This window comes from Acartia tonsa, chromosome 5, assembly GCF_053477335.1.
Source record: "Acartia tonsa isolate MP-2025a chromosome 5, ASM5347733v1, whole genome shotgun sequence".
NCBI lineage: Eukaryota > Metazoa > Arthropoda > Copepoda > Calanoida > Acartiidae > Acartia > Acartia tonsa.
Window position 1 is genome coordinate 12,824,835 of NC_137264.1, and position 17,662 is coordinate 12,842,496.

Consider the following 17,662-nt stretch of genomic DNA (forward strand, 5'->3'; position numbering starts at 1 on the left):
GAATACTACCACTCTCCCTAGAGAAATCGACCCTTAAAAAATATTTAACCCCCATAAAAAATGTTTCTTTTGTTTTTAAACCTAAAATTGAAAATAAGGGGGGGGGGGTCGACCTTAATATACTATGTAGCTATCCTCTTAAAACAGAGAGAAAGAGAGGGGAAAGTGTGCTGTTTATTACACCTGTCCCAAAAGTTTTATAGTAACGTTTTCTTGGCTTAACAACTTTAGGGACTTTTACTGAGTTTTATTGGTTTGTTTTTAATGTTGAGTGTTTAAACGTTTCAGCCACTAATTTCCATTTACAAAAGGGGTAATTTTGTGTATCATCATTATTAATGTACATCAATTTATCGGCAATTGTCTTATCCCTTTAGATCCCTGTTAAAACACATGTTTTTGCTTCATACACATAAAGAAACTCAATTAAGAAAATTGAATTTTTTGTTGTTGAGAAAAATGGAGAAAATAGGAAAAAGTAAAATATCAGAAAATAAAGTAAATATATGTCTGTTTTACGTTCTGACTATATTTCTATATGTTCTAGTTTATAGGAAGATTTATATTGGTCTGAACTAGGATTTCATTCTATAATATAAAGTAAAATAATTTTTCTCTGTTTGTAGATATCTTAAGCAAAAAAGTATTTAAAAATATTTATGGAAAATTTTATTGCATCTATCTTTTTATAACTAAATTCCCTAAATCATATAATTTATTCAAAATATTTACCCCTTTGATTCCTGTTAAAATGAAGTAAGAATTTTAAATTAAGAATTCTATATTGTACACGTATCCAGCCATCTTTATTTACACACTTCCCTGGAATTCTAGTTTGATAATAGAGTAAAACAACCTGATGTGGTAAATATTAAGGGGCGTTGCGTCGTATTTTCACAGTGGCTTTTGATAGGTTATTTTAGGTTAAGTAGGAAAAACGACGGAACGCCCCTTTAGAGGCGTTGTAACGAAAGAAACTCTACTCAAATTTTGTTACTAGATGTTTTTACTTCTCGCTAACATTATTATATTTAATATGTAATACGTGATTTTTTTCTATATATTTAACACCTCCCTGAAACACTATTTGAGAACTGTATAAGAACCTGGTGTTTGACATAATAGGTTTTTGTTCTATATTTTTACACTCCTCCCTGTAATACTATTTTTGTAAAACAGTAAAAGAACCAGAGGTGGGATATAGCAGGTTTTGTGTCTAATGGTAAACACAACTCCGAAGACGAAGTCCCTCAATGCCGTCATAAAAAATGAGGGATGAGGAGAGTAGGAGTGGAAAAAGAACCCCCCCCCCCCAAAAAAAAAAAAATGAATAATCCCTCGTTTTTATGACGTAACATGCTGATTTTTTTGAGGGACTCTCTTCGTCTTCACAACTCCCTGTATTTCCTAAAGTTTAAAAACAAAATGATCTTTTGTTGAAACCGTGTATGTTTTTTTTTTTATAATGGAATCCAATAATTCAATTTAATTCAAATAAGAATTATAACAAAACATCAAGGTAATTTTTAAAAAAGTTTTGCTATTTTTTACTTGGTTTTTATTCCTTTTTAATTCAACTTCTGTTTCTAATTTATTACGAATAAAGGTAATTGTTATAAAGGTTTGGTGATTATTTTCATAAAATTATTTTATTCTTATCCTAAATATATACTAAAGGACTACAATGTTTGTCAGTCTATTTTTGTGTCCGCTAGGATCACTTAAACAGCTGGATCTATTGTTTTATATTTTTTAGTAAAATTTTATATTGGTCCTTAGCAGGATTTAGGCTATTTAAAAAGAGTGTATGTCTGCTTAGGTTTTTCTTTTGTTCTTCTTTAATATAATAAAAATAAAGCCATTTTCTGAAGAACTTTTTAAAATTTTGCTATGTTTTCAAAAAGTTTAAAATTCTACATATCTCAACATTTGTTCAGGAAAAAGCTAACAAAAGGTGAATCCTATTTTTATTATTCATTTTATTTTTAAATATTTGCAAATTATCGTCCTCGTTTGAAATATGAGGATAGATAGATATCTGATAGATAAAAAGGTACATAGATAGATAAAAATATATTTGCTACTTGAAACCATTGATTCAGTTCTCACACTTAACCCCCCCCCCCCCCATTTTATATAGAATTAACCCTCCCTGGCTATATAGATAGATAGAAAATGACGAGAGATAGATAGATAGGTTGAAAGATGCAGATACAGGTAGATGGATATATATTTGCTACTTGAAACCACTGGTTCAGTTCTCAAACTAATAACCATCTACCCCCTCCCCCCCCCCCCCCCAACCTACAACAATTACCCTCCCTAGAGAAATAGATAGAATAGATAGACTGATAGATAGAAATTGATGATAGATAGATAGATATATTTGCTACTTGAAACCACTGGTTCAGTTCTTACACTAATAATAACACCCCCTCCCTCCCCCCCCCCCCCGCCAACCCTATTAACCTACTATTAACCTTCCCTAGAGGATAGATAGATAGATAGAAACTGATGATAGATAGTTAGATAGAAAGATAGATAGATATATTTGCTACTTGAAACCACTGGTTCAGTTCTCACACTAATAACAACCCCCCCCCCCCCCTCCTCAACCAACCTAACAACAACAATTAACCATCCCTTGGGAGGGGCAAACAAGAAAAGAAAACAATAACAAGGGTGGGGCAATGCAAACAAGCTGGGGGGGGGGGGGGAGGGGTAGTTATTATGTGTAAGGGGGGGAATAATTGTTGAACAATGTTATCATTCAAAATTCCCCAAATTTTTTTCATATTGTATATGAAGTTGCTACCTACTAGATATAGAGAGCTAAATCTTAAGATCCCTTTATTGTAAAGATCTGTATTGATTTTTAGTTTGTCCCATAAGATCTCTCTCTAATCAGTGAATCCCTTTAGTTAGCCATAGGAAAGATTTAGTTAAATTTTAAGTTAAATTTAGTTAATTTTTTTAGGCTAGCTTTACTTTTTTTATGGATACCAACGAACCAACGAATAAAATAATATGGTTATAAAACTTTGGAAACCAGTGTAATTTACAGTTCATTGTCCCCTCCCTTCCTGATGTATATAATAAAGCTCTTTTTTTCTTGTAACTTGATTTTAAAATGATCAGTTATTTTCTCTGCTATTATTCCCCCCCCCCCTTCCCCCATGAGATGCTAACTAAACGTTCTCGGCATTATAATGTTATCGCGAATATTTATATACCCCCCCTTCCACTCCTCAATTTTTGAAAGGATACTCATATAGTGTTGTTTCTTTATAAATATACAAGGGAAGGCAACATCTATAATACTAAAGCTTTATTAGTAAGAATTCGAACGAACGAATATAATAAAGTAACAGGATGTCTATATGTCTTTTTTGTCTGTTTGGATCTGGCTAACCGTTGAACCGATCGGGTTCTCCTTTACAGGTTAGCTTCTTATAGGTCCAGGGAAGGTTTATAACTATTTTTTGAGAGGGTACCTCCACCCTCCCAAGAGAACTCGCCCCTAGAAAAAAAGAGGCATCTAGGGGCGTAGCCGCTACTTCATCATAAAGCGCTTTAGAAAACAGAAATCTTAGCAAAATTAAAAACGCATGATGCTTACTATAAAATTGCTTACTTTTAAAACGTATGTACAGTTCCTTCCAATTTCACTTAATACCTAAATGTTCTAGGAATCATTTTGAAAGAAATAATATGGCTAAGGTTTGAAGCTAGTGGAGTGTCCTTCTATCACCCCCCCCCCCCCCCCAGCCCACCCTCCCTAAACAAAAAAGAAGGGGAGGTGGGGGAAATTACTCATCTCCTGGTGATTATCGGAGGGATGATCACAAATAATTATTCAGTTATCAAATATGTTTATACACTTTCCTGTTACCATATGAGACAATGTTATTATTGACTGATCACTGTACCCACGAACACGTAGCGTAGCGCATCCGCTCGTCGTCGGAGAGGTGATGTGTTTAAATCTCGGGCTTAACACCGCATTATTAGTTATAGTAGGGGGAATGCTTTGGATCAAAATATAAGCGCAACTCAGTATATTGCAAAGTTAGGACAAAGGTCGTCCAATCAAAAGAGTCGGTTGTCTTTCAGGTGTTACTTGATCTAATACACCGGAGGAGAGGAAGAGAGAGAATGTCTCGACTTAATTTTTGCAACTGTATAAATGAAAAGTCTAAAATTGATTAATGGGGGGGGGGGATGCTGTTGTTCCAAAAGTAGGTTTGATTGAAAGTGAAAACTTCATTTAAAAGGTATCAAAAAAAATCTAAATTTGTATTATCAATATGTTTATTATTAATTTAACATACTTTACTCTTCTTTTTAGTAGCGAAGCTACTCTATAATTCACTTTGTCCGTCAGTCAGTCAGTCCGTCAGTCAGTCAGTCCGTAACGCTATGGGGGAAATGGGATTTACTCAGCTCCTATAAAAGATAGAATTCTGAAATTTTTTGACAACATTCCCATCATTAAGGAGCACAATTGACTATAAAACATCATTGGCGGTCGGACCGATTTTTAGCAGGTTTTAGGCTATTTTTATATTTTTCACATTTTTCTCCATATCTTCAGTGTTTAAGGTCCGATTTTCAAACTTTTTTCAGTTACAGACATCAAAATTAAATTTCCCGTCGTTGAAAGAAACAACCATGAAGGCCAGACTGCCATTTTAGCAGGTTTTAGGCTATTTTTATATTTTCACATTTTCCTCCATATCTTCAGTGTTTATGGTCCGATTTTCAAATTTTTTTCAGTTATAGATATCAAAATTTAATTCCCATCTTTTAAAGAAAACAACCATGACGCCCAGACTGCCTTTTAGCAGGTTTTAGGCTGTTTTTTTATATTCTTAACATTTCTCTCCATATCTTCAGTGTTTATAGTCCGATTTTCAATTTTTTTTCAGTTATAGATATCAAAATTAAATTTCCCGTCTTTTAAAGAAAATAACCATGATGGCCAGACTGCCTTTTTAGCAGGTTTTAGGCTATTTTTATATATTTAACACTTTTCTCCATATCTTCAGTGTATATGGTCTGATTTTCTAAATTTTTTAAGTTAAGGATTTAAAAATTAATTTTTTTGTCGTTTTAAGAAACAACCATGGCGGCCAGACTGCCTTTTATCAGGTTTTTGGCTATTTTATATGTTTTACATATTTCCCCATATCTTTGTTTATTTTGATCCAATTTTCAAACTTTTTTGGGATATCAGTATCAAAATGATTTTTCTCATTGTTATGAACACCATTAACATAATTTACTTTGACCATCATCATCATACAAAATAAAACAAGGTTTAATGTTTATTTTATCCAATAAATCTATTCTTGATTTTAGTAAAAACCTTTTAAATCTACTTGTACGTATTCCCATCTACGATTTTTTGTGCTTCGCTACTTATGGATGTTGTCATCCTTGTTTTGAAAATAACCTAAAACGTTTACTCTATTATATCCCCTTACTCATTACACACCCCTGCAAGTGCTAACCATTTTCTCGGGTCGGGGGGAAAAAAAGTTTCATATTTCAAGTCATTCATTTATGTCAGGGATCTAAAGGGATAAGACAATAACTTCATGTACTGTAACTCCCCAATGATTATACACAAAATAATCCCTTTATCTCAGAATTAGTGTTTGAAACGTTTGAACACTAAACATAAGAACAAACCAATCTAAATTTAATGAAAGTCCTCAAAATTGTTAGGCAAACGAATAAGAACACGTGATTAATAAACTTTGGGGATTAATGTAATAAACAGCTCATTGCCCCCCACCCTCCCTGGTTAATATAATATTCTGGGAGGGATAATATTTATATTTTCTCACACTTATTAAAAGATCATCAAGTGAATTATGTTTTTTTTTGGGGGGGGGGGGGGGGGCTGCTAATAATGGGGAGGGAGGAGACATTGGACTGTAAAATATACTGTACCCAAAGCTCTACAACCATGTTATCTAATCTTTTAGAAGTTGATTGAATTTTAAACTTTTCAACCAATAATTTAGTCTACAGAAATGCCTTAGTTGGTTTTTATTTTTTACTGAAAAATTATGTTTGGTATCGTATTATAGACAATTTTCTACAAATAATGAAATCAAAAAAAATCATAAAATTAATACCAGTTTTAATGACCCCTGACATAGGCCCCTTGTGGCCTTTAAAATTGGAATTAATCTTAAATTTTACAATTAAAGTTAGAATTTCACATAAATAAATTTTGCTTTATCTATTTAATTAGAATGTTCTTAAATAAGATGAAATTGTAACAAAAAACATGTAATAAATCATATCATTTAAGCAAATTTATGATAGTGCTAACACACAAAGTATTTGTTGAGCATTGAACACTCCCTCCCTTATTTAAATTAAATAAACTGAAAATAAGGAGAGGGAAGGAGGCATTTTATGCCTTATACCTACGGGGCCCTAAAATATAAAAGATAAGTTAGCCTGAACTATCGTAATAAACAAACAAAAAACAACACTCTTTTAGTAGCGAAGCTACTCTATAATTGAATTTTTAAAGTCCATCCGTAGGCTGCTATTCAAGATTGACGGCAAAATTTTTTGTGCGATGATTCCCTATACCAATGAGCATTCGTTGTGTAATTTACTTTGACCGTTTATATATTCCTTTGACATATGATCAGCCGTTTGGCAGCTAGCAGCCGCTAAAGTTCATAGATTTTTTTTCAGATAATATTCGTTACCAGGAACATTTCACCGTGAACATCCTACTATTTTTGCATAAGATAAGAAAATTACATCCATTCTATCATATAAAGCAGTAAGTTTTTTATCTGGAGCTAAAGTTTTCTGAAATTGCTGAATCAAAAAAAATCTTTCATCGGTTTTAAGCTATATTCCTGCCCTCATTGCCCATTGTTTATTACACTTTTTATAAGGTTTTATAATGACGTTCTCTTTATCTTTGCTTAACAACTTTGGGAATTTTTCTTTAATTTTGATTGGTAACTTCATTAAGTTGAGTGTCTCTACGTTTCAACCATTATTTGTAATTTTACAGAAGGGGTAATTTTGAGAATAATCGTTGGGGATGTACATCAATTTGTCGGCCATTGTCTTATCCCTTTCTTGCTATCTGTGTCGGCTTTAAAGAAAACGTAATTAAATTATCTTGAAATGACCTATCCCCTCGCTATACTGTGTCGGATGTAAAGAAAATGTAATTAAAGTGATTAAATTGATAAGAGTAATTAATTCACTTCTTTATATATTGCAGGTTACAACAAGGTAATGGGAATAACATTGGACTAGTCACATATGTGATCTCACTTCTTTATATATTGCAGGTTACAACAAAGTAATGGGAATAACATTGGACTAGTCACATATGTGATCTCACTTCTTTATATATTACAAGTTACAACAAGGTGATGGGAAAATCATTGGACTAGTCACATATGTGATCTCACTTCTTTATATATTGCAGGTTACAACAAGGTAATGGGAAGAACTTTGGACTAGACACATATGTGATCTCACTTCTTTATATATTGCAGGTTACAACAAAGTAATGGGAATAACATTGGACTAGTCACATATGTGATCTCACTTCTTTATATATTGCAGGTTACAACAAGACAATGGGAATAACATTGGACTAGTCACATATGTGATCTCACTTCTTTATATATTGCAGGTTACAACAAGGCAATGGGAAAAATATTGGACTAGTCACATATGTGATCTCACTTCTTTATATATTGCAGGTTACGACAAGGTAATGGGAAGAACTTTGGACTAGACATATAGGTGCTCTTACTTCATTATATGTTGCAGGTTACAACAAGACAATGGGAATAACATAGGACTAGTCACATAGGTGCTCTTACTTCTTTATATATTGCAGGTTACGACAAGGTAATGGGAAGAACTTTGGACTAGACACATAGGTGCTCTTACTTCATTATATATTGCAGGTTACAACAAGACAATGGGAATAACATAGGACTAGTCACATAAGTGATCTCACTTCTTTATATATTGCAGGTTACAACAAGGTAATGGGAATAACATAGGACTAGTCACATAAGTGATCTTACTTCATCATATGTTGCAGGTTACAACAAGACAATGGGAATAACATAGGACTAGTCACATAAGTGATCTCACTTCTTTATATATTACAGGTTACAACAAGGTAATGGGAAGAACTTTGGACTAGTCACATAAGTGATCTCACTTCTTTATATATTGCAGGTTACAACAATACAATGGGAATAACATAGGACTAGTCACATAAGTGATCTTACTTCATTATATATTGCAGGTTACAACAAGGTAATGGGAATAACATAGGACTAGTCACATATGTGATCTCACTTCTTTATATATTGCAGGTTACAACAAGGTAATGGGAATAACATAGGACTAGTCACATAAGTGATCTCACTTCTTTATATATTGCAGGTTACAACAAGACAATGGGAATAACATAGGACTAGTCACATATCTGATCTCACTTCTTTATATATTGCAGGTTACAACAAGACAATGGGAATAACATAGGACTAGACACATAGGTGCTTTCCCTTTAAGTGTCTTTTGATCACTGACTGCCCCCCCCCCCCCCCCATTCTTACGGAGCCTATAACAAGCATTACCCTATCCCAAATACAACCTAACCTGACATAATTTCCCCTTAATCTCTACTTTTTTCTACAAAAAAGATATTCCACGTCCATTGTTTGTTCTATGACCATAGTTGAAGCATTTCCTACGCTAAGGAAGATAATTGGCTTTTTCTCCTGGCTCTCAGAGAGCTTTGATGCCCCTGTAAAACAGCTAAATAATTTATTTAATACCTATATTTGCGACAACTTTTAATACACATAAACTCTTCATTTTTAACAATTACAAAAGATTCGAACTGGCGACATACGGGTAAGTTATAAACATTCTATGGATGAGCTATGAGGGGCACTGAAATTTATATGCCAAAAAGATAGGTGGGTCAATATTTAAATTTGTATAGTAATGTTTGAATTTGTAATTGTAATAGCTGAAGCATTTTCCTTGCTAAGGAAGATAATTGGCTTTTTCTCCTGGCTCTTAGAAAGCTTAAATACCTTTGTAAAACAGCTAAATAGATTACTTAATTCCTATATTTGCGACAACTTTTACTACAGAGAAACTCTATGAAAAAATCATCTATCAAACTGTATTTTCCTTGAATTATAAAATAAAAATAAATAAAATCAATTCCAATTTTGTTGGCCCCTGGTGACTAACAAAATTCAAATAAGTCTTACAATTTTTCATTTGATATCTGTTGAAAGTTGTCTACAATGCAATGCAATAAATAACTTATCAGCTATTTTACTGGTATTACAGGTATTTAATGCCACTAAGGTGGGTTTTTATAATAAAGACTGTAGATTGGCGTAGTATCGATAATATTTCATTAATGGCCACTTTTATGCCATAAAGTGTTTAATGACTAAACAAGGGATAACGATAAATAATTACTTAGATATAGCACAATATTTTTGCTTTCTATAATAAAATTGTATTTCCAGCTGGCTAATGTAACGTAATCTCCCGTCCTACTGAGAAAGATACTGTTCAATAAATTAGAACTATAGTATCAACCTAATTTAAGGAAAAAATTTCTTATAGTATTGACGTATGATAAATCCATTTAAAGGATATACTGGTATATGAAGAACTGAGAATCTATTTTCTTCGTTTTATGGGAACACCATTAGCAGAGTAAGAAGAATGATGATATAAGAACCTTCCTAAGATATTTTCAAACCTTATTATGACAGTACAGTTACTGTCTGTTCTAGACTATTACAGTACTGTTATTTTACTGTGACAGTAAGAACCTGGGAACTAAATTGTAATATCAAATTAAAAAGCAAATAAAATTCATTTACATTTCAACTCTTTCATAGAAATTAAAACAATTCATTTTAAGTTTAAAAAGGGGGAACAAAGGGAATACATTGGCCAATAAACAGGTACAAGAACGTTTATTCTAAAGGATCTAAAGACAATAGTCGGTAAATTGATGTACATCCTCAATGATAATACACAAGATTACCCCTTCTGTAGATTACAACTAGTGGTTAAAACGTTTGGACACTCATCCTAATGAATCGACTAACTAAAAATTCAACAAATGTCCCCTAACTTGTTAAGCCAACGAATAAGAAAAGGTTATTATAGGACTTTCTTGACTGGTGTAATAAATAGACCATTGTCCTCTGACTGATTTACCTTTTTGTTTAAAAATGCTAGCGTGTTATACCTACTTGTGAACAATATTGTCCTTGTTTAAAATCAAGAAAATCTGTTAATATCTAAGTTTAGTCAAAATGTCAGATAATGTTCATGTAAAAAAATAAAGAATTAGATAAATGAAAAAAGGAAAGGTTTCTGAGTTATTTTTAATTGAATAACATAAAATGTTTTATCATTGCATTTCTATAACCCTAAAAAATGGATATAATAATCACTTGGATGTTCTACCAGATTTTTATGCACTCTAAAGTATAAAGTGATACCCGCAGCTGGCTAAAATAACGAAACCGATTATCCAATCCCCTCATCCCCTACTAAATGAACTAACTGACCAATAATTGAAGTCCATTTTAGCAACCTAAAATGACGAGAAATGTTTCCCTGTCAATATATCCACGTGTATTGTACATCCATTCCCTGAAAAAATGGCGCATTATTGAATATCTCATTAGTTTTCTCTTTTTTTTCAGGGATCTAAAGGGATAAGACAATAAATTTCCAATGACGATACACAAAATCATTTCTTCTGTAGATTACAATTAGAGGTTGAAACGTTTGGACACTCATCTATATGAACCAACAAATAATAATTAAATAAAAGTTCAAAAAGTTGTTGAGCCAACGAATATGAAAATGTTATTATAAAAACTTTGGGGACTAGTGTAAAAACAGCCCCAATGTCCCCTCCCTCCCTGCATTAGTTTTCTCTTATAACATAACATCAAGGATAGGGCAATAGACAACAAATTAATCTTCCCCCAATTAAGATAAACATTATGGATGCCCACGGGTAAAAGACTTTGAAACCCCTCATTTTACCATCTTAAAGTTCTAAAAAAAGCATTACATTACCCCCCTCAAATCTTTGAAACACCTAATTTCCCCCCTTCCTTTAAATGAAAAGCTTAGACGTCCCTACAAACTATTGATTGAAAGCCTTTGGGAAGATTTCATTGATTGTCATTTTCACATTTTACCTACAAAGATTTTTAATCTACAAAGCTAAAAAAAAATTTTAAATACTTATTTTTTTTTTTTAATTAGGGTCGGTCCGTCCGTACGTCCGAGATGGATAGCTTTTTCCGTTAATTTCTGTATGTTAGAATTGTCCTATCGATTTCAAACTTTCATGGTAATTCCTGTAGTAGCACAGTTATGGAATCTTGACGACAAAGATTTTTTTATCCAATCTTGACAAGTGAGGTATTTTTGGAAAGAGGAATATATATAGAAAACGCCTATGAAAATTAGAAAATCCGCAGAAATCATATTTGCAAGTTATTTGCAAAAATCTGCAATGTTAATTTGCAAAATTAATTTCATGCCTTAAATGACTTATTTAAAAAGAAATCTTTTTATGAAATGTGTTTATTTATAAGTTTAGAACATACTTAAGGCAAAAAAAATTCTTTAGTGTTACTTTTTTCACCTTATATATGAAAAAAGCAGTTTCTCACATTTTATGATAAAAAAAGGTATAGGAACAAAAAATATGTTTTTTCTTGATGTAAACACAATGATTGGCATAAAATCTATCATCCTAAATGTAAAAATCAGATATAGAATCCTTTTTAGAGCAAAAATAGTGCAAAACGTAACCAAGACATTTTTGCAAAGTATGAAAATCTGAAGAAAATAGTTCTTTTTGATTTTGATATACATATCAGATAAATGTATATAAAATTAGTGATCAAAAACTATAAAACAAGTTATAACTTTTTCAACCCTATCATTGATTAAAATGCACTTTTAGGTTTACTTATTACCAAAGTAGCACATAAAAACTCTTTTTATTAAGTTATGAAACAAAATAAATTCAATCAACAATTAGGCGTTTTTTATAATGCAGTAGACCATTTTGTAGTTGGTTTTTTGGCATTTATTTTGTTTAATTACATCATAAAAAGAGTTTTTTTGCACTACTTCGGTAATTCTTAAACCTAAAAGTGCAATTTAATCAATGACAATGTTTAAAAAACTTATAACATGTTTTATAGTTTTTAATCACTAATTTTATATACATTTATCTGATATGTATATCAAAAGCAAAAAGAACTATTTTCATCAGATTTTCATACTTTGCAAAAATGTCTTGGTTACTTTTTGCACTATATTAGCTCTAAAAAGGATTCTATATCTGATTTTTACATTTAGGATGATAGATTTTATGCCAATTATTGTGTTTACATCAAGAAAAATCATATTTTTTGTTCCTAAACCTTTTTTTATCATAAAATGTGAGAAACTGCTTTTTTCATATATAAGGTGAAAAAAGTAACACTAAAGAATTTTTTTTGCCCTAAGTATGTTCTAAACTTATAAATAAACACATTTCATAAGAAGATTTTTTCTAAATAAGTCATTTAAGGCATAAAATTAATTTTGCTAATTAGCATTGCAGATTTTTGCAAATAACTTGCAAATATGATTTCTGCGGATTTTCTAATTTTCATAGGCGTTTTCTATATATATTCCTCTTTCCAAAAATACCTTACTTGTCAAGATTGGATAAAAAAATCTTTGTCGTTGAGATTCCATAACTGTGGTAGGTAGGTACGATTTAGAAAGCGTAGCAACTCTTTAATCATTACCAGAATGTCCGTATGTTAATTTTTAATATGTTTATTTCTTTAACAACAAATTTTTATGTGATCTAATTATCCGAATGTTCTGCTTTTTGGTATACTGATCCTGGGACAACAAAGTACAATATTATAAGCAAAGCAACTCTATAATCAATAAGTTTTTCAATAAGTTTATTCACAATTTTGCTTTGACTCTTATTCATTTATATTCTGATTATTCAGTTCTGATACTATACAAGTGTTAATGTTCGTTTGGCTTACCGTTTCAGAGCTTCGCTTTTAAGGATGGTGTCATCCTTGTAACTTATTTACATACAGTGTGTTTTTTTTATGAGCACTTTTTTTAAAGCAATTTTACCCCACTTATAGTTATCAGAATTTAATGATTAATGGCTTATTTTCTTCGTTTTTTAGGGAAATTATGAAACAACAAAAAAAATTACAGTTTTTGTTGAAAAAGTACAGTAAAGTTGAAAATTAAAAACTTAGGTGTCAACATCTAAAAATGGTTTTAGCGCATTTTTCTTATGCTCAAATAATCAACCTTTTGCAAGAATGGCTGCTAAACACTTCAAAGTTGAGATATAGAGCTAAAAATGTATACAGATACTATTAGGGACATGTACTAGAACATATCAAAGTTTGAAGGTCATATCTCAACCAGGGAGGGAGTACTGGCCCCCCAAAGTCGACTACAGAAAATCCATTTTTTTAAGAAAATGCGCTAAAACCATTTTTATATGTTGACACCTAAGTTTTTAATTTTCAACTTTACTGTACTTTTTCAACAAAAACTGTAATTTTTTTTGTTGTTTCATAATTTCCCTTAAAAAACGAAGAAAATACGCCATTAATCATTAAATTCTGAAAACTATAAGTGGGGTAAAATTGCTTTCAAAAAAGTGCTCATAAAAAAAAACACACTGTATTTATCCTTTAAAGTGACAGCATAAACATCTTTATGTTGGTGAGGATCTCACAAACCGCTTCCTTTCATTTTACAGTGTAACTTCTTATAGGACCAGAGAAGATTTGTAAATGATTTAGGGGAGGGTACCTCCACACTCCCAAAAGAAATCGCCCCAAGAAAAAAATGACTCCCCCACCAAATAAAATATCTTAAACTTCCTTCTCCTATGGATGTTGCCATTCTTGTTTTAAGATAAAATAATTACCCAGCTATCCATCACAATTATAACTTTTATCATGTAATATAACATTAATTTGTATCAAAGAGAAATTACAGTTTTTTGTTTTATCTTCACTTAGAGGCAATGGTAGGCAAATTTGTATCAAAGAGAAATTACAGTTTTTTGTTTTATCTTCACTTAGAGGCAATGGTAGGCAAATTAGGTTATGTACTTTCAATTGTTTAAATACAGTTTTTTTTATGAGAACTTTTTTGAAAGCAATTTTACCCCACTTATAGTTATCAGAATTTAATGATTAATGGCTTATTTTCTTCGTTTTTTAAGGCAATTAATAGAACAACAACAAAATATTTCAGTTTTTATTAAAAAAAAACAGTAAAATCTAAAATTCAAAACTTAGGTGTCAACATCTAAAAATGGTTTCAGCGCATTTTTCTTATGCTCAAATATTCAACCTTTTGCAAGAATGGCTGCAAAACACTTCAAAGTTTAGATATAGAGCTAAAAATGTATACAGATATTATTAGGGACATGTACTAGAACATGTCAAAGTTTAAAGGTCATATCTCAACCAGGGAGGGAGTACTGGCCCCCCAAAGTCGACCACAGAAAATCTAATTTGTTTCTTAGAAGATTTAGGCATAAGAAAAATGCGCTAAAACCATTTTTAGATGTTGACACCTAAGTTTTGAATTTTAGATTTTACTGTACTTTTTAAATGAAAACTGAAATATTTTTTTAGTGTTCTATTAATTGCCTTAAAAAACGAAGAAAATAAGCCATTAATCATTAAATTCTGATAACTATAAGTGGGGCAAAATTGCTTCCAAAAAAGTTCTCATAAAAAAAACACACTGTAGTTATAATTGTACCAGCGAGGGAGGAGATTGGGCTGTTCATTACACTAGTTCATAAAATTTTATAATGTAGTGATTTGCTTTAAACCTTTTGGGACTTTTATTGAATTTTGATTGGTTGGTTTATAAAGTTGAGAGTCCACCATTTGTATATGCAGAAATTTTGTGTATCATAATTGGGTATGTAAAATTTATCGGCCATTGTCTTTGCTTAAAATATTGTACCTACATTGGTGTCCTAGGAATCTTATTTCCAAAAATCAGGCGGATAGGTTAACCATATAAAAAATTACTTTCTCAATCGTACCTAAATGTTACAGGAATCATCACATAAAGTTTGAACATGATAGAACAATTCTAACATGCATAAATAAACGAAAAAAGGGCCGATCCTAAATATAAAAAAGCTTCGCTATTAAAAAATAGATTCGTTTTCAGCTACATTTAACATCTGAAAAAAATTATTTTCTAGAAAATATTAATTCATGCTATTTATAGAAATTTTATTAAAAATAAATATATAATTAATGTTAATAGTAAATCATTTAATTATGTCATTTCAGTATAATTATATAAAAAAAATAGTATTTTATGAATTACAATGATAACAAGGGTAATTAAGTTTATAAGTAGCACAGCTATACCAAAAAAAAAACAATAAAGGACGAACAAAAAAGGGGAAAGTTGGGGGAAAGAGGAGCTATAGTTCCATAAAAAAAGGGGATTAGAACTGTAAAGGGGTAAAGAAGGGGGTAATTTGAGGAAAAAGGGAAGTTAGTCATAATAGAAGAAAAAGGAATAAACACCAAAAAAGTAACAGGGTCTGTGTCTGTGTGTACCAAAGGATCTCTCTAACCGCTGAACCGAAATGTTTCTCCGTTGTAATAAACCTTCTCAAATATATCTATTTTGCATGAGGGAGATTTCAAGATATTTTCTGCCTCTCCCTACCTCTTTGAATACAGAGCCCCTAAATGCTAGGGTTGAAATGGCTAGTATTGACTATACGTTAAAACACGTAAAAGCTCAACAAACTGACATACATAAATTGATTTTAAGAGTAGCTTCGCTACTAAAAAAAACTACGCAGTTACAGGATAAATCCGATCATCATTATTATGACCAATAAAATTTTTCAAAAACTCTGTAACAATTGGAAACGTAGTTTCTCGTTCTTTGATAACAATTCCGAAATTTATGAGAAACGGCAGGATGATTAGTTGGTACAGTCCCGCAGGTATGGTGTCTAAAACACTGGATTTTCTGATGATCTGTAGAAAGTTGACAGAAAAGTACCCAAAAAGTATAAATGCGGGGAAAACGTATTTGAGGGTTATACATGTGAACTTTCTCATTGAGACCTAAGTAACAAAGATAATTTATATAAAGTAGCTGGTTGTGTGTCTTTCTTCCAGGGATCTAAAGGGATAAGACAATGGTCAATAAATTGAATTATTAATGTTTTAGGGTGGTTTATCAGAGGGTGGAAGAGCCTTTTCAGAAGGTCTAGACACCTGTCGGGAGTGTTCCTCCCCCCTTTGGTATGAATGAGTTATATTCAGGGATTAAAGGATGAGACAATGGACTATAAATTGATGTATGTACCTATTGATGATAAACAAAGTAATTCCTTCTGCAGATTAAATTATTAATTGAAAAGTCTGGAGAAAATTATTATAAAATCAACTAATCAAATTTCAATGAAAGTACCCAAAGGTTTTGGATCAAAAAAATAGAAAATGTTTTTTTTTAACAGTTCAACATCCCCTCAAAGAATTATAAATCAAACGCTACAATTTAGTCAAACTGCATGTAAATAAAGCATTTTGTTTAGCTTCATTAAAAATATGTTCAGAGATGAAATTGAATCTTCTCTCAAAATTTAATTTAGAACAAAATTTGTTTTAAGAAAAAAATCATTTACATGAAAATTTAAATACCAGTACAATGTAGTATTATTCTGTATTTAATCACTAGAAAAATCGTGTTCAGAACTTCGTCAACCCTTCTCATATATTTTTAAATGCCACCTAAATTCAAGAGGTTCTTAGATTGTTTAATACATAAAAATCACAGTAGAGTTTCTATACATAAAATGGGGTATTCCTATCCAATTTTTTTGTTTAGGAATGAATATTTATTCAGGAGGGCAAAAAATATTCATTCCTAAACAAAAAACTGGATAGGAATATCATTCCCATTTAAACAAAAACTTATGCTAAAATGTGGTTTAATTTTGGTTTTTAATTTTCATTTATTTCTCCGAAGTAGTCATTTTTTCCCCGGGGTAATTATGCTTTCTTTTAGTAATTAATAAAAATTCTAAAATCTTCAAAAAAAATATTCAAAAATCTTCTAAAAATATTTTCTCAGATTTTCATATAAATATGACTGTATAGACATGGGAACTTCAGTCGTGCGAGGCTTGTGGTGCAGAACAGAGAATATTTACATCCACTATTTAAGGGGTCGTGTATGTGAGAATGACATTTTCTTGGGAAAAATATTTGTTTAAACCAGCCATCTAATAACCAATTTTTCTGTCTGCTAGTTAGCGGGGCATTGATGCGATAGTACCCAAAGTCAGGCAGAACCTGCTGACTTCTTGCACATTCCCTTTAAGCAAGTAACCAAAGTCTAAGACTCTTAAAAATTAATATTCGATCCATTGTCCCCTCCCTTACTCCCTGATTTCATCCTCATGTTATGTTACAGACATTTGATTAAAAATTGCACTGCTACAAACACCCCCTCGGGCCCTCCCCCCCCC